General features: G+C 39.0%; 1 long non-coding RNA gene and 1 other non-coding gene across 2 annotated transcripts; one reads left to right on the forward strand and one right to left on the reverse strand.

Annotated features, from left to right (window-relative positions):
- Positions 1-2,507: 2,507 nt before the first annotated feature.
- LOC135102987 (uncharacterized) lies at positions 2,508-8,917 on the forward strand. Its single transcript, XR_010269880.1, has 3 exons — positions 2,508-2,596; positions 6,729-6,835; positions 8,524-8,917. It is a non-coding gene; the product is annotated as an uncharacterized LOC135102987 (long non-coding RNA).
- Positions 8,918-13,206: 4,289 nt separating this feature from the next.
- Trnal-cag (transfer RNA leucine (anticodon CAG)) lies at positions 13,207-13,290 on the reverse strand. The gene has a single exon. It is a non-coding gene; the product is annotated as a tRNA-Leu (tRNA).
- Positions 13,291-24,846: the final 11,556 nt, after the last annotated feature.

A 24,846-nucleotide genomic window follows, 5' to 3' on the forward strand; every position in this document is an offset into this window, starting at 1 on the left:
CACAAATCCACTGCTCCACTTCCCTGTTAGTCGCTCTTTCTCTCTCTCTTCCAGATGAATTGGATTAAAGGAAAGAAAAACTGGCGAAAAGAGGAAAAGGAGAGGGAAGAAAGGAGGACACAAAACCAAGGAGAGAAGAGAATGAGAGCAAGCCAAGAAGGAAAGGGATGGAGGTGGCTGATAAGAACTGGAGATGCTGTAAAGGGTGTTTGAAGTCTCCTTTTGCGTATTTTTGAACGTATTATTGCAGAATTAAATCTTCCTTTCTCTGGCAAACGAAACTTACTCTGTCCTTGTGGTGGCAACGGTGCTTATTTCATTGTTGTATTCGTGATGACAGTTGCAACTAATGGAATTACCTCATTTATTTATCTATTTACTAAAGAAACACTTATTTATTATTTGTCTGTACTAATTAATTTATTTATATATTTTCATTATATTTTATTTGTTTCTTGAGTTTACTTAGCATTTACTTTTATTTATTCATTAACTTATTTATCGATTTATAATTATTTTGAATATTTTTTAAGGAATAAGTTGAGAAGTCAGGTCATTAAATAAAAAAAAAACAATTGCAGTGGTAATGACGTATGTAATAATGAAATATATGATTTTAGTTACCAGGAAAAAAGCTGTTTCGTTTGAGGCCTGTATCTCAAAACATTTCAGGATCTTACGAGAATCATTTACACAGATTTACGCAGTTTCTCATCAGTGAATTCCCGTACTGATGGACCCTTGTTAAGCCATCACTTATATAAAAACACCCTTGAAAACCCCAGTAACTTCCTTCACAGTCTGTTGAAAGTAACTCAAGTAAGATAAGATGAAATGTTAAGAATTCCGAGCAGATAGAAAACGGGAGTTATTCTGTAAATTTATCAACGTGTAGACTATCACATCGTTGGACTTCTCTGTCTTGGTCTCTCCAGTTCCTCCAGAACGTAAGGATAAGCGAGGCTTGTGTCTTGATCCGCTTAAGGTTCTCATGAGAATTATTTTCAAAGGCCGCAGGAGTTACACTGGCTGTAAAGCATCAAAGGAGCCAGGTGTGCTTTCTGCGTAATATACCATTCGAAGTTGATCATTCAAGTCTAGCCTCAATGAAACTATTTGCCAGCAGGACGGCTCATGAATTACTCCTTTCACTTTTGGGGAATTTTACTAAGTTAAGGAACTTCTGGTCCAATAAGGCTTGATAAAAAGGAAATATGAAACCAGAGGAACTTTAAGGAAAATATGTTTTATGATAATTATTACGTTTGATTGAAGTTAAAAGAAAAAAAAATCATATAAAAATATATTCATAAAGGGAAGGGAAGGAACTCACAAAAATTGACTTCAGTAACTGACGTACTGTTATAGTGTTCACATGTTTTAACTGAGAGAGAGAGAGAGAGAGAGAGAGAGAGAGAGAGAGAGAGAGAGAGAGAGAGAGAGAGAGAGAGTGTGTGTGTGTGTGTGTGTGTGTTTACGATCAGTGTTCGTAACTAAAGAGCAATAATAGGATACATCTGGAAAAATAGTAGAGCAAAGAATACCTTTTCTGGTATTATAAAAGTAATGACTGAGGGAAGGACACGCCTCGGGCCATCCACCTCCCCACGTCCGCCTCAATATTTTCTGAAATGAATTGAGTGGAGATTCAATTTTTATATCTACTTTAAAATATTAGAAACGTGATATTTGCAATAAATTTGGTATCATCTCTGAAAACAAAATAAAAGGTTTACCTGTCCCGGGAAATCGTACAAGCAGTATCCATGCAGCACACCTTTATAATGATTTTGTTAATTAACTCTTGCTTCTCCGTATGCCTCTGAGAATAGAAAAGGAAAAATGAAGAGCTGCACTGCAAGAGAAGCTATGGATAGGGAGCCGATAGGAATGCGAAGAGGAAGACTTAAGATAAAGTGGAAAAAAAAAATTGCATTAAAGAAGACATGGCAAACAAAGGAATAAGCGAAATAATGGCACAAGACATAAACACCTGAAAAAAAAAAAAAAAGACTTCAAAAACAACGATCCCGAGTAGAAATTTAAGCTGTGATGTTCCCGCGATTACTGAAACTGTATGAAGAACAACAAGAAAACGCAATCCGATCCGTACTCTCTTTTTGACAATACAAAACCTAAAGAGACAAATTATATGCCTTATATTTTTTGAGGGGCAGATAAGAAAAGGAAAGAAAAAAAAATAAAACAAAGAAAAAAATACATGTAGCCAGTAGACAACCCAAAGGAACTAAAAATCACAGCAAGGGCAGGTATGAAAAAAGAAAGGAATAGATAGACAGATATTCAGTACAAAACTCAGATGAGGTTAAAATTCACACTAGGATAAAAAGAAAAATTATGCAACTTGCATTTTGGCAGATATTAAAGACGAAAGGAATCTTAAAAACAAAGAAAGTAATATAAATATCCAGTAGAGAGCTCAAAAGACCTTAAAAAACACAGCTGAGAGCTCGTTAAAAAGACAGAAGTCCCACAAACCTACACTGCGCAGGAAAACCTGCGTGTGGGGTTCCACTGGAAGAGTTCCTTTCTTTCCATGTGTTTGCAGGATCGCATGGTGCCTAGAACTGTGCGGGTGAGTTGCTGTGTTTTTTTTTTAGCGTGAAATGAAGTTGTTGAAAGTACTAAATGACAGATTAATGAAACCCAGAGATATAAAACCGCATAGATCATACTACAAGGGTCAGCAGGACACCGCCAGGCAGGAGACATTGGACATCAACACCGGGCAGCATTCCTCGGATGGTTTTTCTTATTTAGCAGGAAGTTTAAATGAGGGTACCTGGTTACTCTTAATACCATGTGTGTGTGTGTGTGTGTGTGTGTGTGTGTGTGTGTGTGTGTGTGTGTGTGTGTGTGTGTGTGTGTGCTAAATAATGTCCTTTTCTCCAGTAGCTTCTGTGTGATAAACGCTGTCTTCGTATCCAGTCTTTTGTCTCTCAGTTAAGTAAACGCGGTCCACTTTGTTAAAGCTTCAAATAATTTACAGAAATAGAATATACGAGCTCATTGCTACATACCAGATGTTAATTTGCGGATTAAAATCGTATAACTCTTAATTTTTCGTGTATGATATTTTGTTGTGGAAAAAAAAGTAGCTCAGAAAAAAAGAAAAAGAAAAAAAGATTCCTCATAATGATCCAGACTTCGAAGAAACCCCTCAAGCTTGGTTGAACACAGGGTGCCCCAGTTTATTTATTTATTTATTTATTTATTATTTTTTTTTTTTTTTTTGGTCACGTGGTGGGATTTCGGGTGCAGGTATTGGGTTTGATTCCTGACGTAGCATCGCCTAAAGCTCAAATCTATTTGAGCTTCCAGATCAATTGTTCAGCATTTTATTGCATCAAGTGTGTTGTTGGCCTATTTTGAGGCAATACAACAGGAACACCTGGTCAGAGGCAATACATCCACTCCTCTGATGTACAACTTACTAACTGAAGTGAACAAAACCTAATGTAAACCAAATGTAACCTGTTAATGTATGTTGTGGTAGATCAGGCAAGATGCCATGCCTCTGCAAAACTGTAATGGATTCCTCACACACACACACACACACACACACACACACACACACACACACACACACACACACACACACACACACACACACACACACACACATATATATATATATATATATATATTTTCAATATTGGTAGGCATTTTTGCTGCAACTCTTCTTTGAGGCTTGGGTGGCTGGCTTCATAAATTTAAAGGAGATTTAGTGTTTTTTTAGAGTCACACCTTTGGTCATACTGTCCCATGGAGTTCTCTGATGCAGTTGTTAAGGATAATAGGAAGTATTTTGGTATTCCTTGGCCACTTGGAGATTGCTTGAAAAATGGCTAGCTTCTGACAGGACTTGAACCCAGATTGTTCAGACCAACTCGTCTAAGCACTGACCACTACTGGGCTACTGCTTTTCTTGGCTCAAGCCTGGCACTCTCGGACATCTTGTACAGTCCTGTCTCACTCTGAAAATATTGCTGTCTTCCCTCTCCCTAATAGAAATGTTGCCCTGTGATTGGTTGAGGAAGTGGTACCTGAATTAATTTAGTTGGTTAAGGCATTGTTTTCAGTGCATGCAGAGAATGCAGTAATTTCTCACTCACTAGTGTTACCATGCAACACAGATGTGCCTCTCCTGTTGGCCTCATCGTGTTCACAGCTTTGCCAATTTTTTTGAAAAAAAATTTGTATCATGAAGATCAGTGATTTTTTATGGAAATGTTATTTACAAGGAAACTGTGTATCATATACTATTTTCTAAAAGCAGCTCTTTATCATATACATCCCCCTCTCTGTGAGATTGATCCATTTTGCAAATACCAGATGACTAAAGGATGTTGGGTGGTGGTTCAAGAGCAGCACAGAATGGTGGGCTGTTTTCATTGTCAATATTTGATTACATTCCTGCATGAGGTGACCACTCCTTCTGGTATTAGTGAGACCAGTGCAGTTATTTAAGCCAGAGTCACACAACTGATCGTGTACTGATCCTGTTTCCTTAGCAAAATGATAATTTGACACTTGAAATTCAAGGTGCTTCTTTCAGAGAGAGAGAGAGAGAGAGAGAGAGAGAGAGAGAGAGAGAGAGAGAGAGAGAGAGAGAGAGAGAGAGAAAGGAATGTTGGAACATTTTAACAAGTTGAAGTTGGAGGTGAAAAGAGAGACAGGTGTTATTGCGCGATATGGGGAAATAAACTCGCCCCATAACACCTGTGTCTCTTTTCACCTTCACCTCCAACAGAAAGGAATGTTAAGCCTTCTATCCAATCCTAAATATGTGCTTAGAAATTGACTAGTTATTTGGTGCAAATTTACAATCCTAGTTTTGTATATTTAATTTTCAATCCTAGTTTTATATATTTATTTTGGAGTCTCATTACAGTGTAATAAGTATTGATACAGTGCACCCCTAAAGTAGGTGGCAGCATCTACTTCAAAATTGTCTTGAAAAATTTACTTCTTATGGGAAAAATATGGTTAATTTACTGTGCTTCCAAACACTTGCTCAATTTTGCTCAGTTTACTCACTCTTTTCCTTTAATTACTACTCATTTGTTACTCACTTGTCACTCTAGTATATATATATATATATATATATATATATATATATATATATATATATATATATATATATATATATATATATATATATATATATATATATATATATATATATATATTAAAGAAAACATGCATTAAACAAAGAAGTCAAGCAGTAAACCAAGAAAATATGCATTATGACAATGAAAAGAATATTCATGCATTTATGAATTTTATTCAATAAACATGTAACATACTGAAGTCAGTCCAGTCAATGGAGACCCAAGGCAGCCCCAAGAGTGACCATCTAGGAGACCTGTATGCCATCATGCCCAGTTCATGAATCATGATAGGGATGAGGGTGAAAAGGTGTCAGATTATTGGTGTCGTTCTCAGTATGGAGGTGAATAGATCATGAGGGAGAGGAGTATGCATGCCATCTGCCTGTTTAGCTACATGATTTTGTCTTTCTGAAGGTGCGTCTTTCGTGATGAGTGCCCCTCACTAGGGTGGGGCACTTGGCAGCTGGATTCATAGTGATGCCATGGCTCAGACACCTCAGTGTTACCTTATGCACAGGTTCCCTACTTCAAATTTTCATGTACAGTAAAGTTTCCGTGTAAATAACAAGCTTCTCATTTAGCAAAGTTTTGCAGCAGGTGGGTCACTAGTTATGGCCACCGAGATTATGATGATGTGGTGGCATGGTGTGTGAGGATGGTGAGTGATGATGATGAGTTTTAGCCTATTTTGTGTTCTTGTGCACATCCGCTATCTAGAGTAGCTGGTGTTAGAATGCATATTGCCGAATGGCTCATGTAACAATCTTGAGGTCACTTAAAGCCTTGGTTTACTGACTCGGATAAAGCAAACTTTGAGATACACCTTCCTATCTGTCTGGCCTTTTCTTCATTTGACTTCTATATGGAGAGTTGACTGCACTTTAAACCTTGTGGCCACAGTTTCGTTGTCCATGTACTTCAGTCTCACACTTTAAACCTGTGTTTATGAAGGGAGCACTGTAAAGCCTGTGAAGTTTTCCTTTCATATAGTTGTTTTGCTATGCTTTTGGCTTCAAGAAATTGGTACCTTTATGAAAGCTGGAATGCTTGGGTGGGTGAATTTAATAAATCAGAACATTTTGATTTTCTGTTTGTATTGGGTGAGGCAGAGGCAAGGGTGAGAAGCTTCACTTCACTGCTTTCCAGGCTTTCACATCCATTGTGTGATATAAAACCTACCTGACATACCATTACACAGGAGCTACCTGCAGACAGTCCATAATATCATAAGTGTAATGATTACAACTACCTAAAATGTAATGATGTAATTGATGATGATGCAGCAGGATATGATAGATCGTCTGTACATATGACTTCCACCCATTATCATTTTATTAAGAAATGGTGGAGCAGTTGATCTTAAGAGTGAAGGCATTGTTCTCATTCATGGAGGCTTTAGGATAAAGGATGCTAGTAGGAATTTTGTACCAAGGAGTAAAACTTCTTTGCAGATGTGCTTGCCATATCTGCTTAGATGGAGCTGCTCTCGGAAACTCAGGTTGTTTGATTTTGTTTACCTCTAAGCATGCCATTCCCTTCTGCAGTGTATATCCAACAATCCTCTTTATAGTGACAACCATCTTATTATTTTAGAAAGAAACTATGAAATATAATGGAAGAAGAGGAAGATTTCATGAGCTGTAAAGGACTTCCATTCCACAGTCACCTCTGTACAAGAAGCTTCAGGAGTAGCTTGCAAGGTAGTGTCACGTCAAAGCTCAGTTTGTTGAAATTTAATCACATGAGAAAACGAATGGTAGTATTAATGCTTTTTGTGTCATTTTACTGTTTAACCATAGTACACTGGATGTTTGGTGATGTAATTTTTCTATTTGATAAATTCTTTGAAAGTTTTGCTGAATAAATATACATTGGAAATTGATACACTAGATTTTTAGTAATAGATTATTAGTGCTTATCTAATTTTGAGGTGTGTTTGATTCTATTACTGTTTTAGATATTTTAGGTACACTTCTCTCATTTTATGTTATCTGAGCATAGTGACTGATTTTCTAGTCCTTTTTTTTATATACTTATAATTGTTTTGCAAAATTTTTTGTCAGTTTCTGCTACTGTCCACATAAGAATCTGTGGGTTAGGCTCTAATTATTAAAATATTTATCCAACAACCAGCAATATTTACTGAATATGCTTTTGCTTTTATACCAGAGGCCATAAATTCTCATAACATCTTTCAGTTCTTTTTGTTTTTTGTTTGGTCTATAGCACCTGTATGAAGTTCTGCTGTACAGGTGTGGTTGGTTGGCTCATGCAACATCCCTATCATCCCTAATACACTGCCAGTCGGGTGAGGGGCAGCATGGGAGTGATCTTCAGCCACTTGATGATGGCTGAGATATTGCCAGTGGGATTTTAATTTGTGTGGACTGACTCATCACTAATGTGCTGTGATTGCTTTGCTGGTCTGAAGCACTTGATTTTTCTCTTTTAGGGGTATTAATATATAGAATTCTTTTTGTGGCAGTGAAGTGTAGGTACACAAACTGTTTTATGTTGTATTTTTATATAAATATATGAATATATGTATGAATTTTGTGGACTGGTATGTTTGAAGCTTTTATTGACATTGTTCTTTATTAGTTTTCTTTATTGAGACTTGCTAAGGATGGGCTGATTTGATGGGCTGTTTATCAGGTTGTTAGTGCTGAGTCACTAGGGAGCTTTAAAAGATTAGACATATTTATAGATTTGAATGATAGGTGGAAATAAATAGATATGTTTTATATAGGGACTGCCACATGTAGGCCTGGTGGCTTCTTGCAGGTTCCCTTATTTTCTTATGTTCTTATTATCATTGCAAATAATATATCTTTGCTTTACCCTAATAACTATGTACATATTAATCCTCCACACTAGCAATTTTGCAGAGCTGTCCCTCCATGGAGCAGCTCGAGCTATGAGTGGTTCTGAGGATTGCCTTGCATTCTGCCCCTTGTTCATTGCCTCCATCACCTCAGTGGTGTAGTGAGGCCTCCACCAATAAGTGTGCTTTTCATAACGCTACATTAATGTATTTACTTGACAGTTTCCTAAGAGTAAGATTGTTTATTGATGCAAGGGAACTGTCTGTTAGTCTAAATTTGTGAGATCCAAGAATTTTATTAGAGGTGAGAATATGAGGATTTCTGTAAATATGTTGCTTCCTTTGTCTTTTCTGTCCATTGCTTTGTGTGCTAGTTTTGTTTTCTTTTCATGTATTCCAAACATATCCATTGTTTTTAATTAGATGCAATTGCCTCACAGAAACAGCTTGCATGTCTGCTCCTGTATTGGCCTTCCATTTTTTCTTCAGTTTATGTTATACACTCACACCATTCTTTGTTATCTATCCTGCATGTCTTGCCTTGATTTATTTTATCATTTCCAGCACTTCCATTCTCACAGCTGAGTTGCTCATTGCCTTGCCTTCTTCCAACCATCCTGTGGAAGTTCCAAGAATATTGGAAGTGACTGGAACGCTGGTCTATCAGGAACTGAAAAGAGGTAGGTATTGTTCTTGCTTATCCAATTTCCTTTCTTAAATCATGTCCTGTGGCAGGAATAGATGAGAGCGGTGGCAGCAGCAGCTGAGGCTAACAGACTTAATAGATTTTCCACCCATTCATTCCTTCCTTCATGCATGTGATTTTAAGACATTGTGGAGTTCAGTACTGCACAGTTTTCATTATATAACAAAATAAATAAGCAGAAGGAGAAGGAGAAGGTATATCGTTATGTTTTTTTTGTGAGGACTTAGGTGATAATACAGGAGCTAAAGGGTGCAGTGTGCAAGAGATGCCCAAGTGAATGCAGTATTCTTGAGGTTATCATAATTTTGAAATACAGATAGAGTACAAAGTGACACCACAAAATTGACAGGTTATTATTGTTGTATTTGTATTTCATAAGCAGCTTCTTGACTCCATTTCAATAGTGATACACAATTTTTGCCCTATTGTTCTTTTAGTATCATTATTGAATTTTGGGAAATACAGTGATGTAATTGAATTTAGCATGTGTGTTTCATCGTTGTTGTTTATTTTTCCATGGAGTGGCAATTTGGTAATAATAGAGTAAAAGTAAGTATGGTTTTCTTACTTCAGCTTTCTTAAGTCCTTTGGTATTAGTATTTTATGACAATGTCCTTATCACCTTCCACTGAAATGGCACTTTAGAAGAGAGAGAGAGAGAGAGAGAGAGAGAGAGAGAGAGAGAGTAATAATAATAGATAATAATAATAAAAATGATAATAGTTTATTATTATTATTATTGTTATTATTATTATTATTATTATTATTATTATTATTATTGTTATTATTATTATTATTATTATTATTATTATTAGTAGTAGTAGTAGTAGTAGTAGTAGTAGTAGTAGTAGTAGTAGTATCATCATCATCATCATCATCATCATCATCATCATCAGTAGTAAAAATAAAGTTTATTATTATTACTGAGGAAATGACATGTCTGGTTTGTTGACAAATGTGATTTTCTGTATTATTTTTTAATTAGACTGGTTTTGGATAGATTGAGCATTTTGAGTTATTTTAAGTTAATACTAGCATGTTTTTAAGGTGTAAGTGAGGTGTGATATGGAAGAAATGCAAATTTTAAGTAAATTTTCCAGATAGATTTTTTATTTATTTATTTATTTAGTTTTATTTATTTATTTATTTATTTTTTACACCACGCAAGTTGTACAAATTTAATGACCTGAAATTGACGGAAAGAAATGTGCAGTTTTGAAAAAAAAGGTGTATATATTAAAAATATATTTTCGTCAAATATACATACACAAATAATTTTATTCGGGGACAAATTAATGTAATAAAAAAGGCATTTATGCTCCCGAATGTTGAATATAAAGCTTAACATTCAGTTTATTGGATGTTCGTTGTGTTAATGGGCTGCTGTGTTGCAAAATTTTACTGAAACTCATTGACGGCGTTTGAAAATGTTGGATATTATTTTGGTTCATCCTATGGCCAATCACAGACATCATCCCTGCTGTAGTATTAGCGGATACGAACATAAAAGGCAATGAAAAATATAGCAAAATAGAAAATAGGACGAAATACGATAACAAAAATAAAATAAACAAAGTGGAGGGGGGTGGGAGGGTTGGCATGGCGGGACACATGCAAGGATGGCCAGATTTAGTCATAAGGTTTATTCTTCCGGTCACTTTTGTTATGCATCGGCCCATTGTGCAGCGCCTGGTTATTCAACTGTAGGCGCCTCTTGTGTTCTTTTTCCTCTCCTTTGTTCCTTGCATTGCGTTGCTTTGCTGCCGCGGCGTTTTCTGTTCACGCTCCTCCGGCTGTTCCTTCGGCTGCTGCTGCTCCTCTATCTTCATTTCTTGTCGCTGTTGCTCTCCGTGTTATCCTCCTCCCCCTCCTCCCCCTCCTCCTCCCCCTCCTCCTCCTCCTTTGCAGCCTCTTTTAAGTTATGTATGCTTCTAATTAACGCGTGTTTTGACTGGCGGCCTAGTGAACATCTGCGTCTTGGGAGAAACTGCCTCCTCCTCCTCCTCCTCCTCCTGTGTTCATCCTCATTACTCCTTTCTTCCTTGTCGCCTCATGCATTCTTTATGCGTCCATTATTCCTTGTTCAAGTCAGTTTCTCTCTCTCTCTCTCTCTCTCTCTCTCTCTCTCTCTCTCTCTCTCTCTCTCTCTCTCTCTCTCTCTCTCTCTCTCTCTGCATAATGAACAAAAAATAAAATAAATGAGTTTTTTTTGTTGATGAGCTAATAAATTTACTTTCCCATTGAACTGGATACATAGTTACTTGATTTAGGTAGGAAATAGCATTAATAGGAATGTAAAATATTCTTTTATTTTTCCTACACGAGTGAGTGTATTCTCTGTTCATTGATTTTACTTTTTTTTTTTTTTTCCACAGCCGTACCGGTGATGTAAATAAGTGTTTTTTCTTTCTTTTTGCTGAATTTTTAAGACCGAATTCAGAAAAAAAGAATAGTAAAAAAAAATTGTTTTCGATAAAAAAAAAAATAAAAAATTTTCACACCGTCACCTTTTATGTAGCGCGCGAGCACACACACACACACACACACACCAACCATTCAAGTCCTTCCCTTGCTGGAGAATGCGTCTCTCGTGATCTCATTTTCCTCCTTCCCTTCCTCTCTCCCTCCCTCGTCTCCTTCCTCTCCTTTTGTTTCCTTCTCGCTTCCCCTCACTCCCTGTATTCTTTTTTCCTATTCGTCTTGCATAGCATCTGATGTCGAATTCTCATGTTTCCTCCTCTTAATCATAGAAATCATTAATTTTTGCTCTTCTGTTGCTTTTGTATTCATCCCTTCCGTTTCCCTTTCACTTCTCATCCCTGCTTTTTCCCCACAGTCTCTCCCTCTTACCAGTTCTTTGTTCTTTCCTCTACCACCAACGTCCTCCCGTCCTCCTCTTTCCCCTTTTCCCGTTCTTTCGTATTCCACACCTCTATGTTCATCCCTTGTTTCCCTTTCACATCTTTTCCCTGCTTCTTCCCACTCTCTTTCTACCTCTCACCAATTCTTCGTTCTTTCTCTCAGCGCCCACGTCTTTCTCCTCCTCTTTCCATTTTTCTGTTGTTTTCTATTCCATCCGCTTCACTTCCCCCTCTGTACCCTCAAACACTTCGCTGCCTTACATTGGCTTCTTTTATTGGGTTTTAGTGTGGTTTTAGTGGAAGTTATACGAGTTTTCAAAGGTTTTCATGATTCTGTTGATGAGTTAACAAGTGTTCTGCATCATGAGTGGGAAAAAGTACTTATGAGAACTGGGATATTATTATTATGTATAGGCTTTGAAAATAGTCCGGATGAGAGAACAAAACGTTTAGGGATATAGGCCTAGTGTCTTTCGGTGTCTTCATTATCTCTTGCCTTTCTCTAGTCGTCTATAAGCTGGCGTATCTACAGGAAGCTTGCGCCTTACGTGTCCTTATGTATCAAGTCATCAATACTCGTCTTTCCTTTAAAAATTTTCAATGCATGACGTTTTTTTTTTTTTAATCTCACAATAACTCTGACTATATATAGGTTTTTTTTTTCGCCCGTCTTTAAAACAGTTTGACAGTCTAGAAGAGGTAGTTAATTTCCTGTTACATATTTTTCCTGTGTCTGCAATTACTGTCGTACGAATGCTGACAAAGAACGGCCATAGAAGTTAAAGGATTAAGTGAACAAACTGTCTCGGGTCATGGACTGTGGAGCGGGAGAAACACGTGGTTGAGGAGACCAAAACTAGAATGTATCTCAATCTTTGGACTGGGATTGTGCTTCCAACAATCTCTCTCTCTCTCTCTCTCTCTCTCTCTCTCTCTCTCTCTCTCTCTCTCTCTCTCTCTCTCTCTCTCTCTCTCTCTCTCTCTCTCTCGTTATCAAACTCGTAACTTGCATCCCGTTCCACTTTCTGCCGCACGCTAAAGTGAAGCGTTGTGAAGTTCTCAAGTTCTCATTATTTATAAATTGAAGTCAGTGAGAATGATTCCCGCTGTCGTTGCCAAGCTCAGAACGCACATATACACATAGAGAGGTATCTCCACGAAATTTATCTTTCCATACACTTGGTGATGCACTTCTATACTCCTGCTCTTCTCAGTGCTTCTTTATGTGATGATAATCCATCATCATCATCATCATCATCATTATCATAATAATAATAATAATAATAATAATAATAATAATAATATTAATAATCAACATTATCGCCATCGTTGTTTACTGCAGCAGGGAAATGGTAATCCGATCTTGATTTCCTCCACACATTCTGGAGGCGCCGCGCCAGAAACTCTACACAGCAGGCATTGGAGACGAGGTCACTGTGTACATACCTGCTTCTGGCATGCCATTCCCTAATGCACCAGCATGCACAGACTCACGCGCCTGGTTAAATTTAGCGAGTGTAGAGGCACGGGCCAAGCGGCACAGGTTGCTGGCACTATTCCGAGAGGCACAGGATGCAGGATTCGCTGTCCCTTCCTTCTGCGTGTGTAGAATGCACGTGACTGCGTGAATCACACAGGTGGCCTGCAAAGAAGGGCATCTGTTCTGAAACCGTAAAAGTTTGTCAGGAGTGGGATTCGAACCCACGCCCGGAAGACCGGACTGCGACCTGAACGCAGCGCCTTGGACCGCTCGGCCATCCTGACATTGTGAATTAGTGCTGATAATAATTTTGTTAAATTTTGGTAGTGAAGATAGGGGGTGGTGGGAGGATGGGATGGACATCACTGTTTACAGTGAGTGTGTAATTTACCACGATTTTGAGGATTATCATTGCTCACTCACTGCATTGTACAGTGCACACATTTCCTTATTTTCATTATTGAGCTAATCACACATGGCAAAATATGCATGGTAGTGTGAGGATGGCAGAGTAGTCGCAGGTGTGTTAAGTTTGCACGCCATGGACTGAATTCCTATATTCTGGCTATTATGGCGACGAGAAGTGGCAACCGCCGTCGCCTGTCATCTGTGTGATGCAGGCAGCCACGTGTTCCCCTAAAGGCCTAAGCTAATGTTACATAAGGAGCCGAAAAATCTTTTTCAAAGGAAATGTGGATTAAATAATGATATATTCGGCAGTTCCAAATATGTGAATAAATATATGCAACTGCCCTTATTTAATGTAAGTGAATCAGCATTGTATAGATTTAGAGGGCAAGGTACGATTATCACCAGGGTGGGAAATGCATGTAGTGATATCTAGAGGAGTAAGAGAAATAAGATGTGTTCGTAAGATGAGACAACGAGGTGGATGAGTCGGTGCAACGCGTGGTATTGTGCTGCAGGAGGTGCAATGGAGGGAAGCAAGGCAGGTGCTGGACGTAGTTAAGAGTGAGAGAGATCCCTTAATGGTCCTGTCAAGACTCGTCCAGCTCTTGTACCCTTCGTCAACCTCCAAACTTGTTACGAGTTCCTAGAGTCTATGTACTGGCTGACGTATTCCCGCCCGGCTAACCATTTCCCGCTGTTTTCTCGTCTGCTTTCAGAGAGCATTTGCCTTTTCTGTATCAGCACTGCCACCGCATCATTGTATATGGAATGGCATCTTGAGCATTAGTTTGAATCAGTCTGTATTGATGCCGTATAGTCTGAAACAACTACCTCTTTATTTATTTATTTACTTATACTCTTCCTTATGAATTCCTCATCGAAGGATAATTTTTCATCCACAGTTATTTCTCTATCGAACTACTGTCGGTGAAGCGCACTCAAAAGAAAGTGGCATTTAATTTTTTTTTTTTTTTCTCATTTACAAAGGAAACGCTTTCTGTGTAATATCGGCTTTTGATATGTACATGAGGAAGCATCAGGAAATCACACCATTATTATCTCCGGCAAGAGCGCTCGTGTAATTTACCAATATTTTCAGGATCACGTGCTGGACTTGTAATAGCCAGCTAGCTATGCCTTAGCAAGAGCTCATGTAGGACCACATTCTGAAACACCACTACTTTCAAGAGGCTGAAGTGACACTGGTTTTTAAGTGTTTTTACCGTTCTAGTGCCAGAATAGCCAAATTTTTACATTATTAACGGGAGAAACGGTCTTGAGAACTCTGCTAATCATCTCTGTAGCCTCTGAAAATAGTCGTAGTGAGAGAGCACTGTTTCTGGATACCTGTCAGTCTGATCTGTGCATGAAGCAGAAACCTTTCACGCAACACACGCCATCCTTCTGTACAGTGAGGACAGTAACCCCATTATTAGTAAAAAAAAAAAAAAAAAAAAAAACTTAGGAACATGAGCGCGGCGCGAACCTGATAATGCCAGGGACAGACGAGTAGAGAGAGAGAGAGAGAGAGAGAGAGAGAGAGAGAGAGAGATCATATATGAGGTTTTTAACATGTTTCGTATTCCCTGCGTATCGTGCTGTGGCTGCTGTCAGTGCAAAGGAGCAGAAAATGTCCTGCCTCGGGAATTTTGCTCCAACATTAGTGGGAAGAAGGGTTATTGTTGTCCTATCGTAAAGCAGTTCGCATACAGTAGTTTGTAAATTTTATAAGTCGTTTGTTTTCTGTACTCACAAAGGTTTTGATTATTTTTCTTGTGTTTTCAAATTCTGTTTTGATGCCATCGTCGCTTATGCAAGAAAAAACGTAAGTTGAGAACTACTACTACTACTACTACTACTACTACTACTACTACTACTACTACTACTACTACTACTACTACTACTACTACTACTACTACATTGATTACTACTACTACTATTTTGATAAACTACTACTACTACTATACTACTACTACTACTACTACTACTACTACTACTACTACTACTACTACTACTACTACTACTACTACTACTACTACTACCACTACTACTAGTACTACTACTACTTTGATAGACTACTACTACTACTACTACTACTACTACTACTACTACTACTAGTACTACTACTACTTTGATAGACTACTACTACTACTACTACTACTACTACTACTACTACTACTACTACTACTACTACTTTGATAGACTATTACTACTACTACTAGTACTACTACTACTTTGATAGACTACTATTACTACTACTACTACTACTACTACTACTACTACAACACTGATAAACTTCCTCCTCCTCCTCTTGTTACTGTTATTACAATTATTATTATTATTATTATTATTATTATTATTATTATTATTATTATTATTATTATTATTATTATTATTATTATTATTATATGTTTCTCTTTTTACTTTTTGGTCTCCTCCTCCTCCTCCTCCTCCTCTTTTTTTTTTTTCTTCTTCTTCTTCTGGCTATTGCCTATTCCCACTCGTCATGCTTCACTTGTCATCTTAAATTGAGATTCCTCCTCCTCCTCCTCCTCCTCCTCCTCCTCCTCCTCCTCCTCCTCTCTCCTCCTCCTCCTCCTCCTGCCATTCTGTTACCACGGGCAGTGATATGTCATTATTCTCTCTCTCTCTCTCTCTCTCTCTCTCTCTCTCTCTCTATTCTCTCGTCTCTCTCTCTCTCTCTCTCTGTCTCTCTCTCTCTCTCCTCTCTCTCTCTCTCTCTCTCTCTCTCTCTCCCTAATTGTTCTTTTTTTTTCAGTCTTGTCTTCTATTTTTCATGTTTCTGTATTTGTGTCTATTTTCTTCTTTTGCTTGCCTTGTCTGTCTTTGAATTTCATGCATTATTGTTTTATATAGACATCATATGGAGTGTTTTGTGCCAGTAACAGTTTTATGATGTCGTTGAGAGAGAGAGAGAAGAGAGAGAGAGAGAGAGGAGAGAAGAGAGAGAGAGAGAGAAGAGACGAGAGGAGAGAGAGAGAGAGAGAGAGAGAGAGAGAGAGAGAGAGAGAGAGATACGCATAATCCAGAGACGCACATAATTTACTGAACACAATATTGCAAAAAATTATGTGTTCATTATTGTAGGAGTAACATTACATCAAAATGTTAAATTAATGCAGAAATAAAAGTATTCCTGAAATTTAACACACACACACACACACACACACACCCACACACCCACCACCACCCACCCACCCAGTCATCCCACACACCTCACTCACTTCTGTTAAATTAATGCTGGAAACAAAAGTAGCCCTAAAATTTCACACACACACGCTTACACACATACCCACCCACCACCAGCACCACCACCACCACCACCACCATCTTTTCAAGGCTTCCACTAAACTATTTCATCGTTGTTTTGTTCCCCTCGTTTCTCCCTTCAACACAAGTACATTTTCTCTCTCCCTAACATCTATTCCCGTCTAACCTTCCATCCATCCCGTATTATTCCCACAAAGACCGATAGAATTAGTCATCAATTAATAACACTGTGGTTCTCCTTCAAACATCACGAAAGAAAACGTGACCAGAGAACCACACTCTATTTTCTTTTCTCTCGTTTTCTCTCGTTGATACAAAGGAATGACGGACGAAGATTTAAAGCGACTCAGATGAGGTGTTGAAAATTGGGCCTCGTATCTCATGTTCCTGTGCATTGTGTCTAACTGGGAAGATTTAGGAGAGAGAGAGAGAGAGAGAGAGAGAGAGAGAGAGAGAGAGAGAGAGAGAGAGAGAGAGAGAGAGAGAGAGAGAGAGAGAGAATTTTAAAAGATGCAGATGCTTCCTTGTTTTTTAGGGTGATGGAGTCTCTCTCTCTCTCTCTCTCTCTCTCTCTCCTGTTTTTCTCTGTCCTTATTTCATATTTTTCCTCGCGCGCGCCCACACACACACACACACACACACACACACACACACACACACACACACACACACACACACACACACACACACACACACACACACACACACACACACACACACACACACCAAATCGTGTATACTACAATTTAATTTTTTTTTTACAGGTAAATATGGATAGGTAAACAACACACACACACACACACACAGGAGAAGTAGGTTACATCAGCCATCACCTGTTTCGTCTTTCCTCGGGGACGTCCCTGTTTATATTTACTCGGGCTCTTGAAGGGAATAGAAGTGTAGGTTGTAAAGAACAGAAGCTTTAGTCCCCCCCACCACTGCCTCCCCGCCCCACGACGCTCCATAAAGAGAAGTGAAGGAGAGAATTCCATTTGCCATTTCATGCTTCTTATGTTTCTTTTCTTAAAATTTTTCTTTTTATATGTGTATTGTTAGTTTAGTAAGAAGGGGTAGTAAAGTTAGCTTAGGTCTTGTGTATTAGGGGAGTAATGTTTAAGTTAATTTTGATGTGTTTATTGTTATTAGTACCAACATAGATTTTTCAGTGTTATCGTTCTTGGAAAATGGTTACCTCATCTGTTGGAAGTGGGGGAGAGAGAGAGAGAGAGAGAGAGAGAGAGAGAGAGAGAGAGAGAGAGAGAGAGAGAGAGAGAGAGAGAGAGAGAGAGAGAGAGTTTCAAACCGCACATTTTCCACTTTACAGTAAGCCTTTCATTACCACGACATCCGTAACACCGTAGATACAATTTGAGCAGGGATTCCCAGCCTGGCATACATACATCCCAGTGGTACACTTTTCAGGGGGTGCATTGGGCCTCAGAGAATAACCACTGCTGTGCAATGCTTAGTGTCATCTGCAGTCAGATCACACAATGTCGTGTTTTTTTTTTTTTTTTTTTTTTTTTTTTTTTTTTTTTTCCTCATTTTAGTAAGCAAAACTTTTATCTAGATTATATTAAGAGTAGGGTGAATACCATTTGGATTTCACTATTATGGAACTAACCGTGGCCGCAATCTATGCTGGGCCTGAAAGGATCAGGTACGGGACGTGATGAAAATGTGTATGTGATTGATCAAAGTATTTTGTAAATCACTTGAGTGTAGTTTATTGAAGTTCTCACCTTTAAGATTCCTATGCAGTCTACACATACAAAATTCATGATCAGATAATATCAGAATATTACAATTCCATCTTTATTATTAATTTATGAGTACATACGAACCTATATAAATGTCCAAGGGGTACAGAGGAACAAAAAGATTGGAACCCCTGAATTAGAGGATATCAAATTAAAAATCACACATTTCGTTATGAAGAAATTATGTATATTTTAATTACTCATCCAGTAATAATAATCATGTTCACAATCTATTATCGCTGACTAATAGATGATCTGGTCAAGTGTGGGAGTTGTCTGTCAGTGGGTTAATGGCGCCGTGTGACGTTGCTGTTGTGGCTCCTTGGTCAAGACCGATCAGTCTCACAAAAGACTTCCTGACCTGCCCTTATTTATCTGCACGTGGTTTCGTCGTGGTCAGAATCTCATAACGTGCCACATTCTTTACCTGTCATTAACGCTTCTCCTTTAAAGGTCCTGATTCTGTGATATCTTGTAAAGTATAATAGGTAATAATTTCTAAGTATATCGGAAGGTTTAAGATTGAGAGGGCACGCAAAACACAGCGGAAGTGAATATAGCAGATTGTTGGACTTGTGAGCTTGACTACATTCTCTCTCTCTCTCTCTCTCTCTCTCTCTCTCTCTCTCTCTCTCTCTCTCTCTCTCTCTCTCTCTCTCTCTCTCTCTCTCTCTCTCTCTCTCTCTCTCTCTCTCTCTCTCTCTCTCTAAAACAATATTGGTAAACAAGTGAATATATTTTTGCTCTCACAAATTATTGGACATTTAGTTTCTTTAGTTTTGTGCAAAAATGTTTGAAATGCAAATTGTAAGAGTTACATATATTTTAACACATACATACTGTACATACAAAAAATACTTACTAACATGTGATGATACACACACACACACACACACACACACACACACACACACAGGCTGTACATGCTGCGCAGACTCAGGTCGCTGGGGACGCCGACAGATGAGTTAAGGGGGGTGTACCTCACCTTCATCCTCCCCAAACTCATGTACGCCTCCCCAGCGTGGTCCTCCTCCCTCACACACACTCAACAGCTACAGCTAGAGAGTGTGCAGAAAAGGGCGTGCAGGGTCATCCTTGGCCCTGCATACACCACCTATGAAGAAGCCCTGACCACCCTGAGTCTGTCCAGAATATCCACCAGGCACCGAGAGGCTCTGGAGAAGTTTGGGAAGGGACTACTGCATCATCCGCGTCTCAGAGACATGCTGCCGCCCGACGCGCCTCGCCCTGTCCGTGCCACCAGACACCACAACAAAATAACGCCCCTGAAGGCGCCGCGCACGGACCGGTACAGACTCAGTGCGATTCCCACCATGGTGCGAGCCATCAATCGATAGTATTTCCCTCCTAGATTAGTCTTACCGTTAGGATTAATGTTAAGTTTTTCCCCATCCCCTATGTACATTTTCAGTTTGTCAACTGCCTAAATAATAAACCGTTTATTATTATTATTATTATTATTACACACTCACACACACACACACACACACACACACACACACACACACACACACACACACACACACACACACACACACACACACACACACACACACACACACACACACACACACACACACAACCTCAATTGCCGGTTTTCATCAGAGTTTTGTCGCGTAACTTCTCTTGCACGAACTTTGATGAAATGGAAATACCTTTTTTTTTTCTTGTGGTCACGCTCGTAAATGGCTTCAGGAGTTTACGAGGGACACACACATTATATAGTCTCCCTCAAAGATAACGATTAATCCCGCCAAGATTCCATATGTAGCTCTACCAGTGCTCATGATAGTTGTACATACAGACAGACAAATAGACGCGCAGTTAGAGTGAAGCGAATGAAGAGAGTGTGGTTTTCGTCGCCACCACCAAACACCATCAACTGAAGGGCGATGTAATGGAGAGAAAATACGTTTTATTCCTTCCAGTTAATCTCTCTTCCCCCTCTTTCTCTTTCACCTGCACGCCAGTTCTCCAACACAACCCATTCCTGTGAGCTAACCTTATCCATCACGTCCCATCCTACGAGTATCCTGACCTGTCCTGTCTCTTACCCAATCTGACTGGAGAAAGTGACATATTACTCCTTTCAACTTCTCACCTCCTCCTCTTAACCTAACTGAAGAACATGAAACTTGTAATACGTGTTATTCCCTTCATTAATCCTTCATTCCCCTCTCACCTATCTTCTATCGTCGAATTCATCAGTACACTTTTTTTTTGTCTTTTCTCGCATTCTTTTACTTTTTTCCTGACATTTTTTCAACCGGCATTCCTTTCCCTTCTTCCTTTCAGCGTAGTTGGAAGGAGCAGGTGAAGTCTCTTGGGGCATCCGGAATCTGCAGGATATTGATTTTAATCTATTTAGTCTTATTGAGGTAATTGGAGGTGGATGGAAGAGGAAATTGAGTGTGAGTGAAAATGTATGCGTGTGTGAATGTTTCCTTCTTGTCTATGTCTGTGTGTGTGTGTGTGTGTGTGTGTGTGGGGGGGGGGGGGGTGGATATGGAGTGTGGGAGGCAGGATATGCTGGCTTTGGATGAGAACTGTGGATGGAATGAAAGAATATAAAAGGGAATGCATGTGGGGTGAGTGGAGAGGACCCGGTGGCTGCTGTGCAGTTGGAAAATATTTGGCGATTTGATGGTTTATATATTCACTTGTGCTTTATGATTTTACGTCACACCTTTCGTTTCATGCACAGTTTTACTTCTCCATTCCCTGCGGTCACATCACTTTTCTCCCCTGCGTCGTATTTCCTTTCTCTTTCCTGCGTCACATTACTCTTCTTCCTGCGTCACATCACTTATCTGTCCCTTTGCATCACGCTGCCCGTCGCCTGCGTCACACTACTCACCTGTTCCCCAGTGTCACACTACCTGTCATCCGCATCACAAACTCACTTGTCTCCCGCGTCACACTACTCACTGTTACCTGCGTCACGCCACCTCTGTCCCCTGTGACACAATTCTCATCTGTCCCATACTTAAGTTGCTCACCTGTCCTCTTCGGCCCTGTCTCGTCACGTGCATCTCCCTTCTGAAAAATAGAGGAGCAGCCGATCTCCCCATATTTTGCGCTCTTGACTAGGGTTTATTTTTATTCTTACTTTTATTAGTATTTTATTTCCACGTGAGGTGATTCTAATTAATGAAGTCATTGCAGCATTGCAGGATTGCTTGTCAGATTTATAGCATCCGAAAAAGAAATAGAATACATAACACCAGTAAATTACTATTTCCAGGCGTGCGTCTTACAACTTCACTTTGAAATTGTGTAAAAATATGAACATAGAGATGTAGCGAAGAATGCGAGGCAAATATATGTATTAATTAATAACAAGGTGAAAGTGAAGGTGTAGATGGCAGAAATTGTTCATTACACACCTTGCATTTCAGGAAGCGCGAATGCTGGTGATACACATAATAGCGAGGAAAATAATAGGATTGTTGGGCGCTACGTGACTTCATGAGGGCGGAGAAGCGAGAGAGAGAGAGAGAGAGAGAGAGAGAGAGAGAGAGAGAGAGAGAGAGAGAGAGAGAGAGAGAGAGAGAGAGAGAGAGAGTGTTTGTTCCCCTTCCATTTTGAAGGCTTAGAGATTAAAATATATGTAGCTCTTAATGGAAACATACTTTTAAAAGCCTTGTACAGTGAAATCCATAGTAGACTTAATAAAAAAATAAAGTAAATGTCAGCAGTTAATTAATTAATTTATGATTACATTAATGCGAAGATAAAGGTGCCAAATACAATGCTTGATATAATTGCTTGTAAAGACTTTGCGTAGAGAAATTTAATACGTTGAAACTTACAAAAAGTGGTGAACAAAATGAGTAACCAGTTAAATGATTAATCTATTCTAAAATAATATGGTTGGTAAAAGATTAATACTTCATGGGAGGACTTTAATAGTTTTGCTTTGGGGAATTCAGCCAATGCTTTATTAAATGGAAGTGAATTATTGAGTAAGCAGTTAAAGGATTAATAAGCGTTTGAATAATATGAAGTGCCAATTATCAAAATACAATACTTAATGGGAATACTTTTGAAATTTGTGCTTAAGGGAAAAAATAATTACATCTTTGAAAAAAAGATAAAATAGATGAAAATTAGCTCAGTGGCTGATGAAAATTAGCTCAGTGGCTGATAAATATGACCAAATGACATAACGATTCCGCTACTAACACGTTCAGTTTCATGAGAATGCTTTAGTAAGTTGAAAGAAAAAAAAAAAAGACAGAATTAATAGCAGATGAAATGAGATCAGTGGTTGACAAATGCGATCAAAGGACATGAACACCCATCTGTCAAAACGCTCTACTTTATGAAAATACTTTGAAAAAAATCTAATGTGATGGAATTCCGGCCGTAGTGATTTAAATAAACAAGCGAAATAAATATGCATGGACTTAAATAATTACATGAATAAATAATTAAACGTGTCGCTGATGAGGCAGTATTAATTCGAGACTCCCGAGAGAGAGAGAGAGAGAGAGAGAGAGAGAGAGAGAGAGAGAGAGAGAGAGAGAGAGAGAGAGAGAGAGAGAGAGAGAGAGAGAGAGAGAGGCGATTACACATGCAATATTCTGATGCAAATTACTTTTTATATTGTAATCTGAGTTCTTGCTGTCCAGTGGCGTTTGAATGAAAGTCAAGAAGAGAAGGATGCTGGCGGAGAGAGAGAGAGAGAGAGAGAGAGAGAGAGAGAGAGAGAGAGAGAGAGAGAGAGAGAGAGAGAGAGAGAGAGAGAGAGAGAGAGAGTATAGTGTATCATTGGCACCTCGACCTTTGTGTGTGTGTGTGTGTGTGTGTGTGTGTGTGTGTGTGTGTGTGTGTGTGTGTGTGTGTGTGTGTGTGTGTGTGTGTGTGAATAGAGGAAATGGTGTGGGGGGGGTGTGAGTCAAAGGGAGACCCGCCCCCCTCCACCTGTTCATCAGTGTATGGTCATGTTGATTTACTAGCATTATGAGAGTAGGTTATTGTCATTCTCTCTCTCTCTCTCTCTCTCTCTCTCTCTCTCTCTCTCTCTCTCTCTCTCTCTCTCTCTCTCTCTCTCTCTCTCTCTCTCTCTCTCGTCTCAAACTTTCATAATATTTCTTTGCTTTTTTTGTACCTTGAATGAATGTCTGTCACTATATATGTAGGCATAAAGGTACAGTATTATGTTGTTTTCACTATTGTCAAGAGAGAGAGAAACAGAGTCATATTCTTTATTCACCTCGTTTTCAAAGGGCCCCATCCATCAACACTCGCCTTCCAAGTGAACCATCCCATCTCGACTTTGGAGGACAGAAAAAATTGCAGAGTCGAATTAGCGGGACGAAATTTTCTTCAGATTATTTATTTATTCATTTATCTGTTTATTTTTAGGACTTCACCGTTTGATCCAGATTCGAGAGGTTGATCTGACTTCCTATGAACTTGACCTCTTGATCCGATTTGACCTGAAATGACTTACTATGACCTTGCCTGACATTACTGAGCTGACCTTACCTTCACCTTAGTTGACTTCACCTGCCATGTCTTAACCTAACCTCTCTTAAACTTCTATTTCAACCAAACCAAACGTAACCTAATCTAACCTATCCTATCCTAAACTAACCTCACCTCGCCTCACCTTATCAAACCTAACCTAAATCTGACCTGACCTGACCTGACTTGACCTTACCTTATCTTACCTTACCTTACCTTACCTTACCTACCCTAACTCAGACATGACCTAACCTTTCGTAATTGCTCATTCTTTATTTACTTTTATTTACTTTCCTCCCTTATTTAATCAATACCTTACGAGTAGACAGTTAAGATAATCTTCTTAGTAGACGAACTTGGTGTAAATTGTATGAATGGAATAGATAAAAAGGACAATCTATTTTTAACTTGATTCATTTGATAAAACTCGCAGAACCAGAGTGATGAAGTGTAGTAATGTAATTTGGGACACGACGCGTTGAGCCTGTGGAGTCGTAATGCATGTATGATAATTAATTAGGGCTTTGGCCGGCACGCGTGAGGCAGTGACTCGTAAAGTGCGTGAGAGTTACTGTGCCTCTGGCTGAAGCAACAAAGTGGAGGGGAAATATACCTAATGAAGGGGTGAGATGTAAAGATGTGTGAGTGAATGAGACTGAAGAGTGGACCTCGCCTTTTGATCTCTCTCTCTCTCTCTCTCTCTCTCTCTCTCTCTCTCTCTCTCTCTCTCTCTCTCTCTCTCTCTCTCTCTCTCTCTCTCTCTCTCTCTCTCTCTCTCTCTCTCTCTCTCTCTCTCTCCCTTAATTAATCTACATTTCCCTTTCTCCAAGACTGTTGACTAACCATTACGTCTCATCTCGCTAAGCCATATTCCATGAAGTTCGG

The sequence above is a fragment of the Scylla paramamosain genome, chromosome 1 (genome assembly GCF_035594125.1).
Source record: "Scylla paramamosain isolate STU-SP2022 chromosome 1, ASM3559412v1, whole genome shotgun sequence".
Classification (NCBI taxonomy): domain Eukaryota; kingdom Metazoa; phylum Arthropoda; class Malacostraca; order Decapoda; family Portunidae; genus Scylla; species Scylla paramamosain.